The sequence below is a fragment of the Choloepus didactylus genome, chromosome 6 (assembly GCF_015220235.1).
Source record: "Choloepus didactylus isolate mChoDid1 chromosome 6, mChoDid1.pri, whole genome shotgun sequence".
Taxonomy (NCBI): Eukaryota; Metazoa; Chordata; class Mammalia; order Pilosa; family Megalonychidae; genus Choloepus; species Choloepus didactylus.
Window position 1 is genome coordinate 113,764,141 of NC_051312.1, and position 19,682 is coordinate 113,783,822.

The 19,682-nt window shown below is 37.1% G+C and overlaps 1 long non-coding RNA gene across 1 annotated transcript in view; it reads left to right on the forward strand.

Annotated features, from left to right (window-relative positions):
• LOC119537787 overlaps nt 1-19,682 on the forward strand; it is a 56,322-nt gene that overhangs the window by 6,178 nt on the left and 30,462 nt on the right. The window contains exon 2 of the long non-coding RNA XR_005217463.1: nt 14,266-14,530. This is a non-coding gene — a long non-coding RNA (uncharacterized LOC119537787). The remainder of the gene's footprint in view (nt 1-14,265; nt 14,531-19,682) is intronic.

Here is a 19,682-nt window from a genome sequence, read left to right on the forward strand (position 1 = left end):
GATATGGATATCCAACTCTCCCAGCCCCATTTGTTGAAAAGACCATTATGACTCAGTTCAGTGACTTTGGGGGCCTTATCAAAGATCAGTCGGCCATAGATCTGGGGGTCTATCTCCGAATTCTCAATTCGATTCCATTGATCTATATGTCTATCTTTGTGCCAGTACCATGCTGTTTTGACAACTGTGGCTTTATAATAAGCTTCAAAGTCAGGGAGTGTAAGTCCTCCCACTTTGTTTTTCTTTTTTAGAGTGTCTTTAGCAATCTGAGGCATCTTTCCTTTCCAAATAAATTTGATAACTAGCTTTTCCAAGTCTGCAAAGTAGGTTGATGGAATTTTGATTGGGATTGCATTGAATCTGTAGATGAGTTTGGGTAGAATTGACATCTTAATGACATTTAGCCTTCCCATCCATGAACATGGAATATTTTTCCATCTTTTAAGGTCCCCTTCTATTTCTTTTAGTAGAGTTGTGTAGTTTTCTTTATATAGGTCTTTTACATCTTTGGTTAAGTTTATTCCTAGGTACTTGATTTTTTTAGTTGCTATTGAAAATGGTATCTTTTTCTTGAGTGTCTCTTCAGTTTGTTCATTTCTAGCATATAGAAACATTACTGACTTATGTGCATTAATCTTGTATCCCGCTACTTTGCTAAATTTGTTTATTAGCTCTAGTAGCTGTATCGTCGATTTCTCAGGGTTTTCCAGATATAAGATCCTATCATCTGCAAACAATGACAGTTTTACTTCTTCTTTTCCAATTTGGATGCCTTTTATTTCTTTGTCTTGCCGGATTGCCCTGGCTAGCACTTCCAGCACAATGTTGAATAACAGTGGTGACAGAGGGCATCCTTGTCTTGTTCCTGATCTTAGAGGGAAGGCTTTCAGTCTCTCACCATTGAGTACTATGCTGGCTGTGGGTTTTTCATATATGCTCTTTATGATATTGAGGAAGTTTCCTTCAATTCCTACCTTTTGAAGTGTTTTTATCAAAAACGAATGTTGGATTTTGACAAATGCTTTTTCAGCATCTATGGAGATGATCATTTGATTTTTCCCTTTCAAATTTTTAATGTGTTGTAATACATTGATTGATTTTCTTGTGTTGAACCATCCTTGCATGCCTGGCATGAACCCCACTTGGTCATGGTGTATGATTTTTTTAATGTGTCTTTGGATTCGATTTGCAAGTATTTTGTTGAGGATTTTTGCATCTATATTCATTAGGGAGATTGGCCGGTAGTTTTCCTTTTTTGTAGCATCTTTGCCTGGTTTTGGTATTAGATTGATGTTAGCTTCATAAAATGAGTTAGGTAGTGTTCCATTTTCTTCAATGTTTTGAAAGAGTTTGAGTAAGATTTGTGTCAGTTCTTTCTGGAAAGTTTGGTAGAATTCCCCTGTGAAGCCATCTGGCCCTGGGCATTTATTTGTGGGAAGATTTTTGATGACTGATTGGATCTCTCTGCTTGTGATGGGTTGGTTGAGGTCTTCTATTTCTTCTCTGGTCAGTCTACATTGTTCATATGTTTCCAGGAAATTGTCCATTTCCTCTACAATATCCAGTTTGTTGCCATACAGTTGTTCATAATATCCTCTTATAATTTTTTTAATTTATTCAGGATCTGCAGTTATGTCACCTTTTTCATTCATTATTTTGTTTATATGGGTCTTCTCTCTTTTTGATTTTGTCATTCTAGCTAGGGGCTTGTCAATCTTGTTGATCTTCTCAAAGCACCAACTTTTGGTGATATTTATCCTCTCTATTGTTTTTTTTTTGTTCTCTATGTCATTTATTTCTGCATTAATCCTTGTTATTTCTTTTCTTCTACTTGGTTTAGGATTGGTTTGCTGTTCATTTTCTAGCTTCTTCAGTTGATCCATTAGTTCTTTGATTTTGGCTCTTTCTTCCTTCTTAATATATGCATTTAGTGCTATAAATTTCCCCCTTAGCACTGCTTTTGCTGCATCCCATAGGTTTTGGTATGTTGTGTTCTCATTTTCATTCATCTCTATATATTTAGCAATTTCTCTTGCTATTTCTTCTTTAACCCACTGATTGTTTAGGAGTGCATTGTTTAACCTCCAGGTATTTGTGAATTTTCTAAGTCTCTGATGGTTATTGACTTCTAATTGTATTCCATTGTGGTCAGAGAATGTGCTTTGAATAATTTCAATCTTTTTAAATTTATTGAGGCTTGTTTTATGTCCCAGCATATGATCTATTCTGGAGAAAGTTCCGTGAGCACTAGAAAAGTATGTGTATCCTGGTGATTTGGGATGTAATGTCCTGTATATGTCTGTTAAATCTAATTCATTTATCAGATTGTTTAGGTTTTCAATTTCCTTATTGGTCTTCTGTCTGGTTGATCTATCTATAGGAGAGAGTGATGTGTTGAAGTCTCCCACAATTATTGTGGAAACATCAATTGCTTCCTTTAGTTTTGCCAGTGTTTCTCTCATGTATTTTGTGGCACCTTGATTGGGTGCATAGACATTTACGATTCTTATTTCTTCTTGTTGAATTGCCCCTTTTATTAGTATGTAGTGGCCTTCTTTGTCTCTCAAAACATCCCTGCATTTAAAGTCTATTTAATCTGAGATTAATATTGCTACACCTGCTTTCTTTTGGCTATAGCTTGCATGAAAAATTTTTTTCCATCCTTTCACTTTCAATTTCTTTGTGTCCCTGTGTCTAAGATGAGTCTCTTGTATGCAACATATTGATGGTTCATTTTTTTTTGATCCATTCTGCGAATCTATATCTTTTAATTGGGGAGTTTTTTCCATTTACATTCAACGTTATAACCATGAAGACATTTCTTGAATCAGCCATCTTATCCTTTGGTTTATGTTTGTCATATTTTTCCCCTCTCTCTATTAATATCCTTTATTGTACCCATACCGAATCTCTTTAGTACTGAACCTTTCTCCAAGTCTCTCTATCCTTTCTTTGTTTCTCTGTCTGTAGGGCTCCCTTTAGTATCTCCAGTAGGGCAGGTCTCTTGTTAGCAAATTCTCTCAGCATTTGTTTGTCTGTGAAAAATTTAAGCTCTCCCTCAAATTTGAAGGAGAGCTTTGCTGGATAAAGTATTCTTGGTTGGAAATTTTTCTCACTCAGAATTTTAAATATATCATGCCACTGCCTTCTCGCCTCCATGGTGGCTGCTGTGTAGTCACTACTTAGTCTTATGCTGTTTCTTTTGTATGTGGTGAATTGCTTTTCTCTTGCTGCTTTCAGAACTTGCTCCTTCTCTTCCGTGTTTGACAGTGTGATCAGAATATTGTCTCGGAGTGGGTTTATTTGGATTTATTCTATTTGGAGTTCGCTGAGCATTTATGATTTGTGTATTTATGTTGTTTAGAAGATTTGGGAAGTTTTCTCCAACAATTTCTTTGAATACTCTTCCTAGACCTTTTTCTTCCCCTTCTGGAACACCAATGAGTCTTATATTCGGACTTTTATATTATCTATCATATCCCTGAGGTCTGTTTCAATTTTTTCAATTTTTTTCCCCATTCTTTCTTTTATGCTTTCATTTTCCATACTGTCATCTTCCAGGTCACTGATTCTTTGTTCAGCTTCCTCTAGTCTTGTACTGTGAGTGTCCAGAATCTTTTTAATTTGGTCAACAGTTTCTTTAATTCCCATAAGATCATCTATTTTTTTATTTAGTCTTCCAATGTCTTCTTTATGCTCTTCTAGGGTCTTCCTGATCTCCTTTGTATCCCGTACTATGGTCTCATTGTTCATCTTTAGTTCTTTGAGTAGCTGCTCTAGGTGCTGTGTCTCTTCTGATCTTTTGATTTGGGTGCTTGGGCTTGGGTTGTCCATATCGTCTGTTTTTTTCATATGCTTTATAATTTTCTGTTGTTCTTGGCCTCTTGGCATTTGCTGAACTTGATAGGGTTCTTTTAGGATTTGTAGACCAATTGAAGTCCTTATCTCTAATTTATCAGATCTACAGCTTCGTGGAGTACACTTTCTCTAACTAACCAGCAGGTGGTGTCCACGAGCCACCTGTTCTCCACAAGCCAGTTCTCCCCTGCTTAGCCTTTGTGGTGAGTGGGGGAGTGAGTCTTGTGGGGTCCAATTGGTATACCAAGCTTGCATGTGTAGTTGGTGTTGCCCGCCCTGTATATGGGGCGTGTTTCTGGGCAGTCAGGGAGGGGGGTGGCTCTAACAATCAAATCTCCCTGGTGATCCTGCAGTTTTAAAGCTGCTGCAATAGTCTAATCCTTCAGTTCAGTCCTGCCACAGTTTGTCTCTGCCACTGACCCACAAGTCCTTGGTTTTGGCGTATGGCTCCTGCGACTTGTGAGTGGGTCCCTCTTCCAGGCCGTGCACCCGCTAGTCCTCTGTTGAGGGATGACTGTGCTATGTCACAGGTGAGTACCGTCCCCCAGGGCAGTTCTGGGCTGCTGGGCTGTGTAGGGAGGCTCCCAGTCTGCTGAAATGATGGCTGAATGGGGCTTTGTTAATTCACACTGTTCTACCTTCCCAACTCTGGGACAATCAGCTGAGGTTGCAGGGAAGGCTAATGTCCACTCCCAGTTTTGTGGTGTTTGCCTGTTATTTGAAGTACTTCCATCACACTGGGTTGTCTGGGGCAGCTCTGGGCTATGGGGCTGGCGATGGGCAGGAGTGTTTCCTGTCCACCAGGATGATGGCTGTGAGTGGACACCCCCCTTTTCTTGAGAAGTTGTGGTGTTTAGTGAATTCTTTCAGCCACTGGATTATTGCCTTTTGTCTCAGAGCTCTCTTAGTTCTGCTCTTGTCTTGACCTGCCCAAACTGCAAGTCTTTGAAGCTTTCTGTATTGGGCTTCTTAGAGTAATTGTTTTAGAAAAAGAAAAAAGGATTAAAAAAAAAAAAAAAAAAAAAAAGGTCCCTCCTCAGAGATCTAATGGGTTATTGAAATGCTAAGAGACAAAGCAATTAGGGCCATTAAGGAAAAGTCCACAGAGCAGAGAGATCAGCTTTTCTTTGGGATTTGCATGTGAGCCTCAGGGCCTGAGCTCTGCCCTTCCCCTTTCTATGTTCACCAGAACTCCAAAAATCCTCCGCTTTTATTTTGGAGTTTTTCGTGCTGTTTTTTTCTATGCCTGTCTCCTCTCTGCTGGGCTGGCTGCTCACAGATTCTCTGGTGTCTGGTCTCAGTCTATCTATGGTTGGAGTTTGGATCAGTAGAATGAGTTTCTGATAAGGGCCGCCACTGCAGTTCTCCCTTCTCCTTCCCGGAGCTGACAGCCCCTCCTCCCACGGGACTGAGCCTGGCAGGGAGGGGCGCGGGTCCCCTGGCCACAAAAACTTACAGATTTCGCTGATCTCAGCAGTTCCACATTTTCATGAGTTTTGTATGAAGTATGCCCAAAGTCAGATTGCTCTGTGGTGTCCAGTCCACGCAGTTCCTGGCTTTCTACCTACTTTCCTGGAGGAGTAACTAAAACATACAGCTCACCAGTCCGCCATCTTGCCCCGCCACAAGAAATTAAATTTAATCTCTAGTGGATCTGATTATAAACTTCTGTTGTTGCCATGATATCATGTTCTATTCATTATTTTCCTCATTTTTTATTTATTTCATTATGTTCTTTTAGGCATCTAACAGTCCATATGTTTGCAAAAAATGATTTTCTATCTTTTTTAATGCATTTTACAGGATTTTAATTGTATTGGCTTCAAGTCCCATTGGATTGATAATTTGTAAATATCTGTTTTTCTTTTCTTCTTTTCTGTGTGCCCCATGCTTGATTTCTCTCTGCTGCTTCTGCACCTAGTTAGCTGTGGAATAGTTCTTTCACTTCACAACACTGAGCAACTGGCATTGAAAATAAAGCATTAGTTTCCTGTTTTGACACATAAAATTTGGACATTTTTCTAGATTCCAAATCAAAAGATTTGCCTTAACTAGCTGACTGCTAGTTAGGGTTGTTTAGGATACCGTTTACCTTAAATTTACCTCTAATCTTTAAGTCTCTTAGAATGCTCAGGATTCGGTAAAGTCACTGCTGCCTCCGCATTGATTAAGTTGCCCTTTCTCTCCACATACAGTGTGCTCCTGGAAGAGGTAATCGTCCTCATGTAGTAAGAATTTGGTGCTCAACAGGAACCCAAACCAAGCAGTTGTATTTCATTTCTCCTCCTGGAATTTCCTACACAAAAGCTACAAAATGGACCACGTGCCAGATTTGCCACATACATACCAGCCTATTTCTCAGAAGAAATACAAGTCAATTGACTCAACACAGGAAAGATAAACAATTCATCACTCTACATAAAAAATATTGTCTACTGCAGGGATTCAGAAGACGTCACCCTCTTGCTGATATCTTAAGCACTATCAATATTGATATCTAATAAGATTTCATATCCATTGAACACCTACTAACTGTCAGATGTTGTAACACATGCCTCAAATACCTTCTCCTTTTTAATCTCCACAACAATCTTCTGAGATTTGTATTGCCATTTTGCACCCTGTGATACTAATTTTCACAGAAATTAAAAACATACCAAAAGATTAATGGACTGTAATTGTACTCCTCCTTCCCACCCCCAAAATCAGATCTGTCTCTTTTTGTATCCTCCCCCTTGCTCAATTCTGGATGATATCCTTGACTAATCAATTCCTACTTGTACAATTTCACTTAATTCCTACCTGTTCTTCCTTTCATCAGTCTTTCTCCAAAATTGTTTTTTTTTCCAGATTGACACTAGAAAAATAATAACAGTTTTTATCATGTTATCCACCCCCCCCCCCCCAAAGAGGTTCTGAAACAATCTTTAATCTGAAGTATAAAATTAAGACTTGACTCTTGGTATTTAAAGTGTTTTGAAATCTGACATCGGACATCCTTTTCTCCTCATCTCTCATTTTGCCCTATTAAGTATTCTGTTACTTTGTGATCTTGCTACCCTTCTCACCTCAGACATTCTAGAAACTTTTCATTGCGTTACATCTTTACATTGCTCAGTTGAAGTGCTTCTGATTCAACTTCATCCTCTCTAGGCTTGTTTTGATGATCTGATAATGCAGGTATAGCATATCTTTTACTCTATGGTTTGATTACTGCAACTCCAAATATGTGGGATTGCTGAGTTCTTTATGGAATGCCCAGGATGTTTAAGGAAGTCCGTCTGCACAGCCTGTTTGAAAGTAGACTATGTAGCCACATATGCAAGCTTCAGTCGTTTTTCGCCTTGTAGAGCTCTGATGTTCTTGTTTCCTGGTAGCATTCTTTCCCCAGTAGTTTTTCCTTGTCCAACCTTGTGGGTCTTTCTCTGTGCAGGTACGATGGCCAGAGAACCAAATTGACCGCTATGCACAGCTCCGTCTCTGCACAGCTCCCTTCCATCTAGTACTGTGGCCTAAAAATTCCAGCCACACTAATAGCTCAAATTCTAGTAACAGCTTTTTTAGGTTATCAAGACCATCATGCTCTGTTTGGGCTTCCCCTCTCTGCAATGCAGTTAAAAAAGTGACTTCAGGCAGAAATCCAGCATGATCAAGGAGGCTAATTTATTTGTTTCCCTTTACTTAAGGAGTCCAACCTTGTTATTTCTTTAGTCCAGTAAATCTGGTTAGAGTTATTTCATATATTTTGTTCAGTTTTAGAGTTGTTTACAGCAGGAGAACTAGTCCTATACCAGTTGAGTAATAGTAGTGGAGATGGAAATAAAGTGAATGGAATCAATATGTATTCTACCTTTCAAAATTAGATTAAAACTTTCTTGTTTTGAGTAAGCTTAAAACATTAAATAATTGAAAAATATTGGTTAACCTATGTTTTTTTTTCTGAACAAATCAACTCTATCTGGTAAAATTCTAATTGGCATAATCTCATGAGTTTCCAAAATGAGTTTTGCTGCCCTGATACTTGGCATGAGTTCCAGGTACCTTATTGTCCACTGAGCATTGCTATGCAATAGATTTACTTATTGCCTTGTCCCACTGACCTAATTAGATCCCTTTGGATACACTATATAATCAGAAGGATGACACTTATGGAGAAAATGTTAAAGTCAAATTTATGTCCTGAGTTGGTGATCTGAACATTCCTGGCTTCTTTCTCTTCCCTATTCTGTTCCTCTCTGGTTCCAGTCTGACACAAGCAAAGGCATAAGGGGTTATAGAAAATTGAAGTTTGTTATCAGAATGAAGAGAGCCTTGTAGATATTAACTTACTATTTTTTAGGTTCCTAGTGTAAGTGATAAGAAGTAGTGAGATGTCTTTTGAATAAAGGATGCTTTTTATTACTTACTTAGAAATAAAGCAAAAATATTTGAGAAGAATGAGCCTCAAGATCAAGTTATTGTTTCATTAGTAAAGGTTCTCAATCAACAAGAATATTGCTTCATCATATTTAGGAATGCAATAAAGGAAATGCCGTATTGGTGATTAGGAAGATCAGTCTTAAAACTCAGTGCTTATTGATGCTATTCATTTATACTGGAAAAATAATATAAATATTTTACTCAATAAGAAAATATAGAACAAATACCTTTGAATTTATTATTGTTTTGAAACAAGTAACAGAACCTTTTCAGAACTGTTGTGATTTGCAACTTTCAATTCTGTCATTCAGCCTAGGGGTTTTACTATTATATGAGAATAAGAAGGACATTGTTCTGACAGAAAGTATGGATATAATGGTCCTGACAATTATGCTCAAAAGTGCTAGAAATAAACACTTTACCATTTATTTGGCTTTGTGAGAAAATTTAACAAGGCTTCCATTTTATACAATTAATTAAAAGAGAGCCTGTGTGTTTCTTTCAGTTCAAATTTGTGACTCCACAGACATATCCCAGACAATTCTCAACTATTTGTATTTTTCATCAGAAACAAGGGACACAATTCTGAGAGAATTCATGTACTTTAATAGCTAACTGCTTGTTTGGCCTTTAGAAAGTAACTTTTTTTTTTTTTTAATGTTTATCTTTGCAAATAAATCTTCATTAATTGCCTCATTTGGAAAATGAACATTTGTGATAATAATTAGTTTTTAATGGTTACTTTCATATGTTGGCTGAAATGGTCACAAATTTTATAGGTCTAGGTAAATGTAATTACTATTAGAATGTTATAATGTTCACTTGAATATATGGTAGAGACATTGTCTCCTTGAGATCAAAGTATAATTCCACAGTCTTGAGAACCCCAAGCAACCTCCATTACTAATGCTATTTTAACAAAGGCTTATTTTTTTCCTGTCCTATCCTTTTTTTTTTTTTTTTTTCTTCTGAGGTTAGTTTCCCAGCCTTTTACTTTGACTACTAACAGCATTAAGAGTGTGTTTGGGGGTTTGCCAATATTTCAAATCCAAAACGATGGAGACGCCACCTGAAGAGAATAGCACCCCCAGCCTCCGGCCCAGCCGTAACTACAAGTAGAGAACAGGAGTCTAAGTAGCAGGCCAGCCACCCAGACCTCGGAAAACTGGATAACTCAGACTCCGTTGCTAGAGGGGCCAGCTCTGTCCTGAGTGCAGGTGCTTACGTGAAGAACCCACAGCTCCCCCCTCATCACCAGAAGATCACCAGCAGTTTAGGTGAGCGGTCCCCGGGACTGGGCCACCTGAGGGACATAGCCTTGGGGATGCAGGCGGAAATCGAGGAGCAAGTGGACATTCTTGACCGGCTCACAACCAAAGTGGGCAAGGGAGATGTCGATCTAAAAAGCATACAAAGAAAAGTTTGACACCTTTAAAGAGGTTTTCCACTTCCTTATGATGTGGAAAGATTTTTTTTTTTTAACTCCCAAGAGATTTCACTTATTATTTTGTTAAGTAATGTAATATGTTTGCAAATGTTATAATAGATTTTGTTATTATGTGGAAGCCCATGTCCCACTTTTTCTGAAGGCCAATACCTCTGTTTCGGGCTGAGCATAAATAGCCTGGGAACCTGACCCTGCTGGCCCTGAATATCTTGGGCCTTTGGTTACCATGCTGGAATGAGAAGGAGGACTTGGATTTATCCCTTTGATGAATATATGGAAAGAGGTGGAGAGTTCCAGTATTGGAATCACCATCCTTGGTTTCCTGTGTGCTGTACTTCTCTCATTCCTTCACCTTACAAAGAGTCAGAATGCTAAGGGACTGTGAGCCAGAGGCCTGGGGTGGGAGGGGGCTTTCCACATCGTTTTTTAACAGTCAGCCTCCCACCCCACTGGGCACATTGTGATTCTCTCCACCCCTTAACAAAGGATCATTAGATTTGGAAATAGAGCTAGTAGGCACCCTTTGCTGTTTTATGGACAAATGTTACTTCCTTCCCTCCTGCCGCTCCATCCCTGGCCTTTGTTTTAGTAGAAGGAGTTTAGAATGGCTCTGCTCACTGTGAGCAGGGAAATGTGTAAAGAATTGGGTGAGCCATTCCTCCTGTGTGCTTTCATCTCTAGCTCCCTGTCTCTGGTCAGGAACAGATTCAGCAACAGGGTGGCCCTGTAAAATTTGCAGGAATGGAGTGTCACATGGACATGGCCATAGAGTGGGTTTCTTCCTCTGAGTACTCCACCCCTCTGGGTGTCACCCTACTGACAAGCTTTGGGTAGGTCAGGGATTTATTCAGTATCTGAGGTCTCTTGGCTTGTCCGGGAATCCTACCCCCTTCCCTCTTCTTCCAGGGGGTGATACCAGTTTTAGGATTGGAATTCCACAAATAGTGCTGCCTTTGTTTAGATGGATTTGGTTAAAAAACTAATAAAGAAAAGCCCAGCTCGATCTCTTCTTTTATTTAATCATTTAAAAGCATTAATTAAAATTAAATTCTATAATAAAATGAATTCCTTTCCATTGGTAACTCCAGTGAAATAATTGAAGTCACAAGATCTGTTGAATTTTTAAAAAACAGTAAAAATATTTTGAAGATGGTGAAAGGAACTGATTTTATTAAGACGTGTCAGGAAATGGTTTAAAATAACAGTGCCTTTCACCTTAAAGTGTGACACTAATCTTTGTGACCTTAGCTGGTTTGAGGTCACACTCTGCAGCCTACAAATAAAAGTCCCTTAAGGCATAAGAAACTTCTTAATAATGCTGCAGCAGTGCATTCATATTTATGTAGCAATCTGTAAAAGTTCCATCTCCTGATGCACGACCTTCAGAAAAATACTGACAGCTACCGTCGGCCAACAAATTTCTGTGAACACTGCTCGTGTTCCAGCCCCAGAGAGTCCCATCCCAGTCCTTGTGACAATCCTAGGATGTAAGGATATGATCAAGAGGTTGGTTTATCAGATGAGTTCAACATTATTATTTTTTGTTAACTGATAAAAGGAAAATTTTAAACCTACATCCAGCCCCAAGGAAACTAGTCCTGAAGCTTTCAGTGAAAAGGCTGCTCAAAAGCATGAAACCAGAATGAGGAGCAGCCTTGCATACATTTCCACTCATTCTGATGTTTTCCATTTTCTTTCCTTTCTGATACCTTTCTTGAATGTTGTTACAACTGTTTCTCGTGTTATCATTAGGCATAGATTCATGGAGATTAGTTATTATATCTTATATCTAAACTTCTTTTGCAGATAACTGAGGACAGAGTTCACCACCAAACAATCTTCAATGGACTTCCTGAGGAAAATTGCTATTTTATATAGGGGGATTAGTGATTTAACTACAGTAACATCTTATTCTATTTATGCTGTGTATCTTCCCTGTCTTTTGTTGGTTTGATAAAGCCAATCACTCCCCTCCTTTATTTTTCTTTCCTTTTTTTTTTTTTTTTAACCCCAAGCATATGGAAGGAGACTTGCCCTTATTTCTAGAAATGTCTTCCTCTGACATGGTGGGGGGCTCATCTGTTTTGTTTCATTCTTGTTCAGACTCTGTTCTAAGGCCTTAGCCACCGGCCAGTCTTTAAGCCACACAATGACCTGCTATAGCAGCCAGCTATCTTCTTATTGCTGGGTCTTCAGACCCTGCTTCCTGGCTTTGAAGGACTGACTGCTTACACTACTTTATAAAGCAAAATTGCTTGTTCCTTTTCATAGAGATTGAAGGAAGACCTGAGGAGGCTCCAGAATCTTTTCACATGATGAGTGTCATTAAAAGGGAAAAATTCCGCCTTCTAAACTGACACGTCTCACAGAGATGCTCAACAAAGGGCCAGGCCTGGATTTGGCTACTGGATGTCCTCCCTAACACAGCCTACACCGATGAACTGATAGGACAACACAGTACCGACTGTACCACTTCCTGTACCACTTCCTGCCACTCGCTAATTCTATCTTCTCTCTCTCCCTCTGAGCCCTACTCCACATCCTATCATTATAAAATTGTTCTGGAGAACTATAAATTCTTCTCTTTCATATATGCATAGCAGTATTTATTAGGGATAACTGATTACTCAGGTAAACTCCTCCCAGGGAAATGGGTACTTTCTGATCATAATTACACAATGAAAAGAGGCCACTCAGGTTATTATTTCCAAAATAAATAAAACATAGTGGTAGGTCACTTGTCTATAACCCTAGAAAGACGTGGCAATGTACTTTTGGTTTTAATTCTACCACATTAGTTACCAAGAAAATTAAATTAGATATAAACTCTAAGAATTAAGACTAGGTCCTATAATATATCATTATGGTGGAAAAGTCCTTTATTGAATACTGCAATGCTAGTGACAGAAAGGATGTATTTATCTGATGTACATGGAAAACAGTAAATGATTACCTACAGAAATTAATGGAGAGGGAGAAAACAAAAACAAAGATGATGGGAACAGATTTCTAAATCTAAAATATCCAAATTAGTAGCAAATACAGAAAACTAGGGTAATATAGAGCTCTTAGAAACTCAAAAAGCAAAAAGGAGGTTGGGTAATAGATTCGGAAAGAGATTGACATTGAGCAAAAGGAAGGAAGGATAGGACAAAGGTTAGAAAGGTGTGTGGGGGATGTAATTTTCATCACTTCCATGAACAAGGAAATAAATCAACAGGAATATCAGTAATAGTGTAAACGAATTCAAACCTAACAAAATTCAAACCTAACAATTCAAGCATAAGGTGCAGATTACTTAACAGCAGATATTACAGTTTAAAATGTGAAAAACAGCAAGCATATGCAGGATGTTTAATATATCACAAGGAAAGGTGTATAGATTATTAGGTAAGAAGAAATGCATTCCGTTTGAAAATAGGAGAGATTTGCTTGCCTGTATGGAAAAAATATATAATTTTGACTTCAGACTTATAGTCCATAAAATTCAGTAATATAGCTATCACAAAGGAAAATGAAAATAATTATGAAGAGATAAATATGAGAAAAGAGAGGAAATAAAATAAAAGTGGAACTTTATCACTTTTTTAGTCACTGTACATTTAAAGGCAGTAGAAATCATTGCAGGGGAAAACATGTTTGATAACATAAAATTAATACTTATACATGGCAAAATAATTTACAAGAAAATAACATGAGAGATTTTTGCAGCAAATATTACATAAGTAATTTTTGAAATAAAAGGGTACATATAAATCAGACATAGAACTGTGACAGGCAACCTCTAAAATAGTTCCCTAGTTTTCCCTGTTTCCTGGTATCCCTGTCTTAAGTTTGCTAAAGCTGCCAGAATGCAATATACCAGAAATGGGTTGGGCTTTTACAAGGGGGATTAATTAGCTTACAAATGCACAATTTTAAAGCTGTGAAAATGTCCCAATTCAGTCATCCATAAAACATACCTTCTCTGAAGACTGGTTACAGTCTCCTCTGTCACATGGGAAGGCACATGGTGATGTCTGCTGGTCCTTCTCTCCCAGGTGTCTTTGCTTCAGCTTCTGGTTCTAGTGACTTCCTCTGTGAGTGTCTGTGGGTCCTCTCTTAGTTTCTCAGGAGTGTTTCTCTAAGCTCTCTGGGGTTTTCTCTGTCTTTTATTCTCTTATAAAGGACTCTAGTAAAATAATTAAGACCTACCCTGAATGGGGTCAAAAGGTCCCACCCCAATAAGTATGCATCCACAGGAATGGATTAAAAGAACCTGGCCTTTTCTGGAGGGTACATAACAACTTCAAACCAGTACAATGTCCTTGTGTAATATCCTCTCCTTGAAAGTGAGCTGGACCTAGTGACTTGCTTCTGATGAACAGAAAATGGCAAACACGATGGATGTCATGTTTGAGCTTAGATTACAAAAAGCTGCACCTAATGACTTGCTATAATGAAGAAAATAGTGTACACTGATGAGATGTCACTTCAGACATTAAGTTAAAAAAGAGTATGGGTTCTGTCTTTCACTCCCTCTCTTGTTTTCTCTCTCACAGCCTTTAATCTAGGGGAAGCAAGCTTCCTGGTTGTGAATAGCTCTAGGGAGAGGACCACATGGCAAAGAACAGTTGAGGCCACTTGACATCAGCCAACAAAGCCTTGATGCCTGGTGACAGCCATGTGAGTGAACATGGAAATAGACCCTCCCTCAATTGAGCCTTGAGATTGCTATTGTCCCAGCTGATATCTTGATGGCAGCCTTGAGACTTCACAATGAGGCCTCCAGTGAAACCACATGCAAATTCCAGATCCACAGAAATGGTGAGATAGTAATATTTGTTTTTTTAACTATGATTGGGGATAGTTTATTATATATCAATATATACTTAATACAAATGACAAGACCATAATTGGATAAAAATGGAAATTCCCAAAGAGAAATTTTGGGTAATATTGCTCAGAAGAGAAACTACTGTATTGGAGGAGGAAAACATATCGTGTTCAGTTTGTCAAAATAGAATGCATGTTAGTGAATTCAGGGGTAAATATTTTCTTATGTATACCCGCATTACATTCAATGGTGAAACATGAAAAGTTTTCCAATAAGGACAGTGACAGAATAAGAATGACCTGCTAAATTATTCCTGAAATCATTGATTTGAAATTATGACCAGTCAGCAAGATAGGGATCATAAGTAAGGAGGAGATTTATTAGAAAGATGGGTGCAAAACATCATTATACTTTTGTAGATTATTTAGCCTTAACTGTGTTTACAAGTTGTTTTGTTCAGCATAAAATCATTTATATCATGAGTTCTTAACTCCCGAACTCTTTATTTTGCAAGGTTGTAAGGTACATTATATATGATAATATCTCTTTCACACATGGATGTCAATTTGATGTGAAATAGAATTCTTAGTTAATTTATAAGTTTATAGAAAAAATTCACTCATAATTTAAAAATAAAACATTTTGTTAAAAATAAATATTATGTTGTGTACCCTTCAACAGTTCACTCACTTCTACATTTTCAGAATAAGGGATCACTCATTTTGAGTTTTAATTAACTTGGAAAAGTATGTGTCTCAGAGCTCCAAATTTGGGAATGAGAGAATGAGAGGAAAAGCCTAAGGTGGGCTGGAGAGTGGGGATTGTCCTTGACATGAAAATGTTAAGATGTCTAGGAAGCATACGCCAAGTTTTGGGGGTTAAATGTTGCTGTGTTCTTGGAGGTAGTTTAGGAACCAGGAAATAAGTCAGTCAGACAGGAGACTATGTAGTTATGCATGCCTTTCCAAGAAAAATGGATCCTTAATAAGATCTGGAATACAGTAATTTGGCAGAGATTGGAGGAATGCATTTAGAAAACCTTGGGCCAGGCATGCATGGTGTGGACTAGATTGCCTGATGTGTTCCTAATGCCTGTTTATCTAATTCCCTATAGTTCTCTCTGAGCATTTCATAAAATTGTTTGAAATTTTAAAAGTTGAAGGAATATGATTGTCAATGAAGAGAACATCCCCGTGACAGAACAACCCAATGTTGAATTCTAGAGATGAGTGAAAATTTTTGAACAAAACTTGACCACTGTTTTTAATGTATAGTAGAAGAAATATGAAATTCAAAAAGAATGATATGTTTTCATGGACTTGAGTCATTAAAACAAACTACAAGTTTAAAAAGTAGGAAAGATAAAATAGTACTGAAGATATAAAATTAAAGAAAAATTGGTGAGATTCTTTTGCATACAAACAGGATGACAAAAGAAACATAACTTTAAAAAAATACCTCAGAAGAATGTTAGACAAGGATTTGGGAAGTCGCCATTAGGTAGCAGGTTAAGAATATGCATTTTCTGGCATTAGTGTTCTGGAATATTATGTTTATGGCTCTAGTATACAGTGAGAAAAGGGGAGTAATTTGATAAATTTTCCTTGTCATTATAAGGACATAGGCAAGAGACAACTAGTGTAAAGGGAAGAGATTTAGATATGATCTGTGTAATTCAATGTATTTATATTGAAAGACAATTTTTGTTAATGCAGAAATTGGTTAAACAGCCTTTAATCTTTACCTTCCTATGACAAAACAGACACAAAAACTCTGCTATATTCTTTTCTAAAAAGAGACTTAACCTAGAGTAAGATCCACATCCATTTATTAATGAGAGGCAGTATGGCATAAGAATTAGTAGCATGAACTCTGGAGCCAAACTGCTTGCGTCCAAAACCCAACTCCACTGTTTATTAGCTGGGTGACCTGTAATGGCAAAAAATAAATTTATTGGGTGCCTCAGCATTCTGCCTGGCTTAGGTATGACTTTCCCTTTGAACAACCCTCGGTTAGCCCTACCCTGGGGATAACCACAACTAACAGGGCCTGTATCTTCATATGGCTTGGACTGTACGAAGCTGCCTTTAGCGTCTCTCAACTGCCCTTACCACTTCTGCTTTTTTATACCATATACTTTGAAATTTTCAGTTGGCAGGAAAGTTATATCCCTCCCCTCTGTTTCACAATAAAGGCAAAAGTTTGGAACTCACTTGTGCTCTTCCTCCCCTCTTCCAGGGACCCTCATAGGAGCCTAGGTTAGATAAACCCAGGGTACCCCTCCATTGCCCTCATTCTCTCCTCTGCTCCTCCAGGGCCTTTGTTTGAGCTAACAAAGCTGGCCTTTCATGCTTTCTTGGCTGGCTGCTATCTGTGTTTGTACCTCATCACCGAAGATCTTTCACATAACATCCAAAGCAAAAACCTTGAATAATTTGCATAACTTCTCATGCCTCAGTTTTCTTGTTTACAGAGATGAGGCTAACCATACTATCTATCTCAAAGGCTCATAGGATTAAGGTAAAATTAAGGATTAAGGCACTTAAAATAGTGCCTGGCACATGGCAATTATTGTATAAGTATATGCTGTCATGTGAGTAATTTATTCATTAATGAAGTAAAATATGTCAGTCACCTACTATGTTTAATCACTAGGACATGAGTAATCGACATAGTCAATAAAAGGGAAGAGTGGACCATAAAAGTTAATTTGAAAGGAAAAGCAGAAATCATTAGATAAAGAATCAAGTCAATTGTATGTAATGCATTTCAGGAAGAGCAACTTAAATAGATGTTCAGAGGCTGAGAGACTTTCAGAAGAAACCAGATTCTCACATATCAAACAGTTGGAGAAAATCAGCGTAATGTTCAGTAGCATGAGAGACACATCTGCTAAGAGAAGGCTATTGAACAGGGGCAAATTGTGAGAAGAGCTCATTGATGGTGACTGAATATACTTTGGCCAAGATTATGGTTTAAATAATATTTAAAGCAGAATATTTAGAGCAGAAGGAAATCTATAAAGAATCAAATTGTAAATCTGAGAGAAAACTAATACTTGGACGGTAGAAATACAGTTCAACATTCCATTAAAGAGTTTAAAGAACAAAATAATACTATAGAATTTAGGATAGTAGACTTCAAATGAGGCCAAACTAAGTATTTATTCTGCCTCCGACACTGTCAACTGGGAAATGTTACTTTGCCTATCATGAGCTGCAGTTCCCTCACCTATAAAATGGAGATATAATATCTACTTCAAGAAAGTTTCAAAAAGATTAAATATGATAATATGTGTAAAATACCTAGCAATGGCCAGGAAAACAGTAAGAATACAATTTTGATAGGTAATATAATTAAAGCTTTGAGTGCAATTAAAAATGTAGATAAGATGAAAGAGGAGATTGGAAAAACAATAATTATGTGACAAAATTGAGTTATAAAATATTAATATTTATATTTAGAAAATTTATCTACTAGTCAAAAATAGAATCTAAGTATGTTAATGTGCTTTATAATTAAAAACCTGTATCAAATAACATGCTATATCTGAAAACACTTAGAAAAGTATAAAGTGGTAATTAAATACATTGGTTAAATAAGTACTAAATTTCCATTAAGTTAAAGGACTGGGGCAATTAACAGATGAGAGAACAGCTGTAGTAGTTGAAAATAATGCAACTTTGAAGATAAAGCTTAAAAGTTACAGTAAAATGTACAAAATAAAGGGGGATGGTAATATTATTTTTAAAGGACTTGGGGGATATTTTTTCTAGGAGTTTCAAAAATAATTTTTAATGAAACTTTTGGGAAGGCCAGGGTGCCTTGTCTGTGTTAAGTTTTGATATGTGGATGTACCCATGAAAGCAATCATCACAGTCAAGGTAGGGAATATATTCATTATTCCAGTTGTTCTTCGTGTCCGTTTGTATTCCTTCTTTCCCTCCTTTACCAGCATCACGTATATTCCTCAGGCAACTTATCTGTGCTCTGTAATTATAGATTAGGTTGAATTTTCAATAATTTTCTAGAAATAGAATCCTAAGCATGTACTCTTTTTTTTTGTATGACTTCTTTCAATCAAATTATTTTGAGATTCACCCAGTTGTGGAATTTATCCTTAGTTCATTGAATTTTTACTGTTGAGTGGTATTCCATTGTATGGATCTACCACTGGATATGTTTTCATTTATCCATTGATAGGCATTTGGATTATTCCTGTTTTGAGCTTTGTCATAAATAAAGCTTCAATTAATATTCTTTTACAAGTTTGTATGGATGTAGGCTTTTATATCTCCTGGATATATATCTACAACTTAAAAGCCTGGATCCTAGGGTAGCTGTAGATTTATCTTTTTAAGACACTGCAAAAATACTTTCCAAAGGGATTGTAATACTTCACATACCACCAGAAGTGTTTTAATTAGAATCCCATGTTCTCATCTTCACCAAAACATGGTATAATCAGTCTTTTTAAATTTAACTATTCTAATAAATAATAGGGTATCTCAGTGTGTGTCTGAATGTGTTTTGTTGCTGATGACAGCATTAAGGGTACGAATCAAGGGTTTTTAGTAAATTTAGAGTTGTGCAAACTTCATCGCAATCCAATTTTAGAACATTTCTATTACTCTACAAAAATTGCTTGTGTATATTTCCCATTATTTGCCATTACCATCCATGCCTTAGCAAACAATAGTCTAGTTTCTGTATGTCTAGACTTGCCTTTTATGAACATTTTATATAAACAGAACCATATAATATGTAGTCTTTTGTGTCTGGCTATTTTCACTTAAAATACTGTTTTTGAGGTTCACCCATATTAGCACGTCAGTACTTCATTACTTTTTATTGCCTAATAGTATTCCATTGTATAGATTTGAAGCATTTTGTTGATCTATTAATTGGCTAATGGACATTTAATTTATTCCTAGTTGGGCTATTATAAATAATGCTACTGTAAATATTTAAGCATGGATATTTGTGTAAATATATGGTTCCATTTCTATTGGATATCCAGTTACCCCAGCATCATTTGTTGGAAAAAAATAATTTAACGAATAGTCTTAATTTAACGAATAGTAAAATTTAACAAATAAAAAAGACTATTATTTCCCCATTGAATTTTACTGACATCCTAGT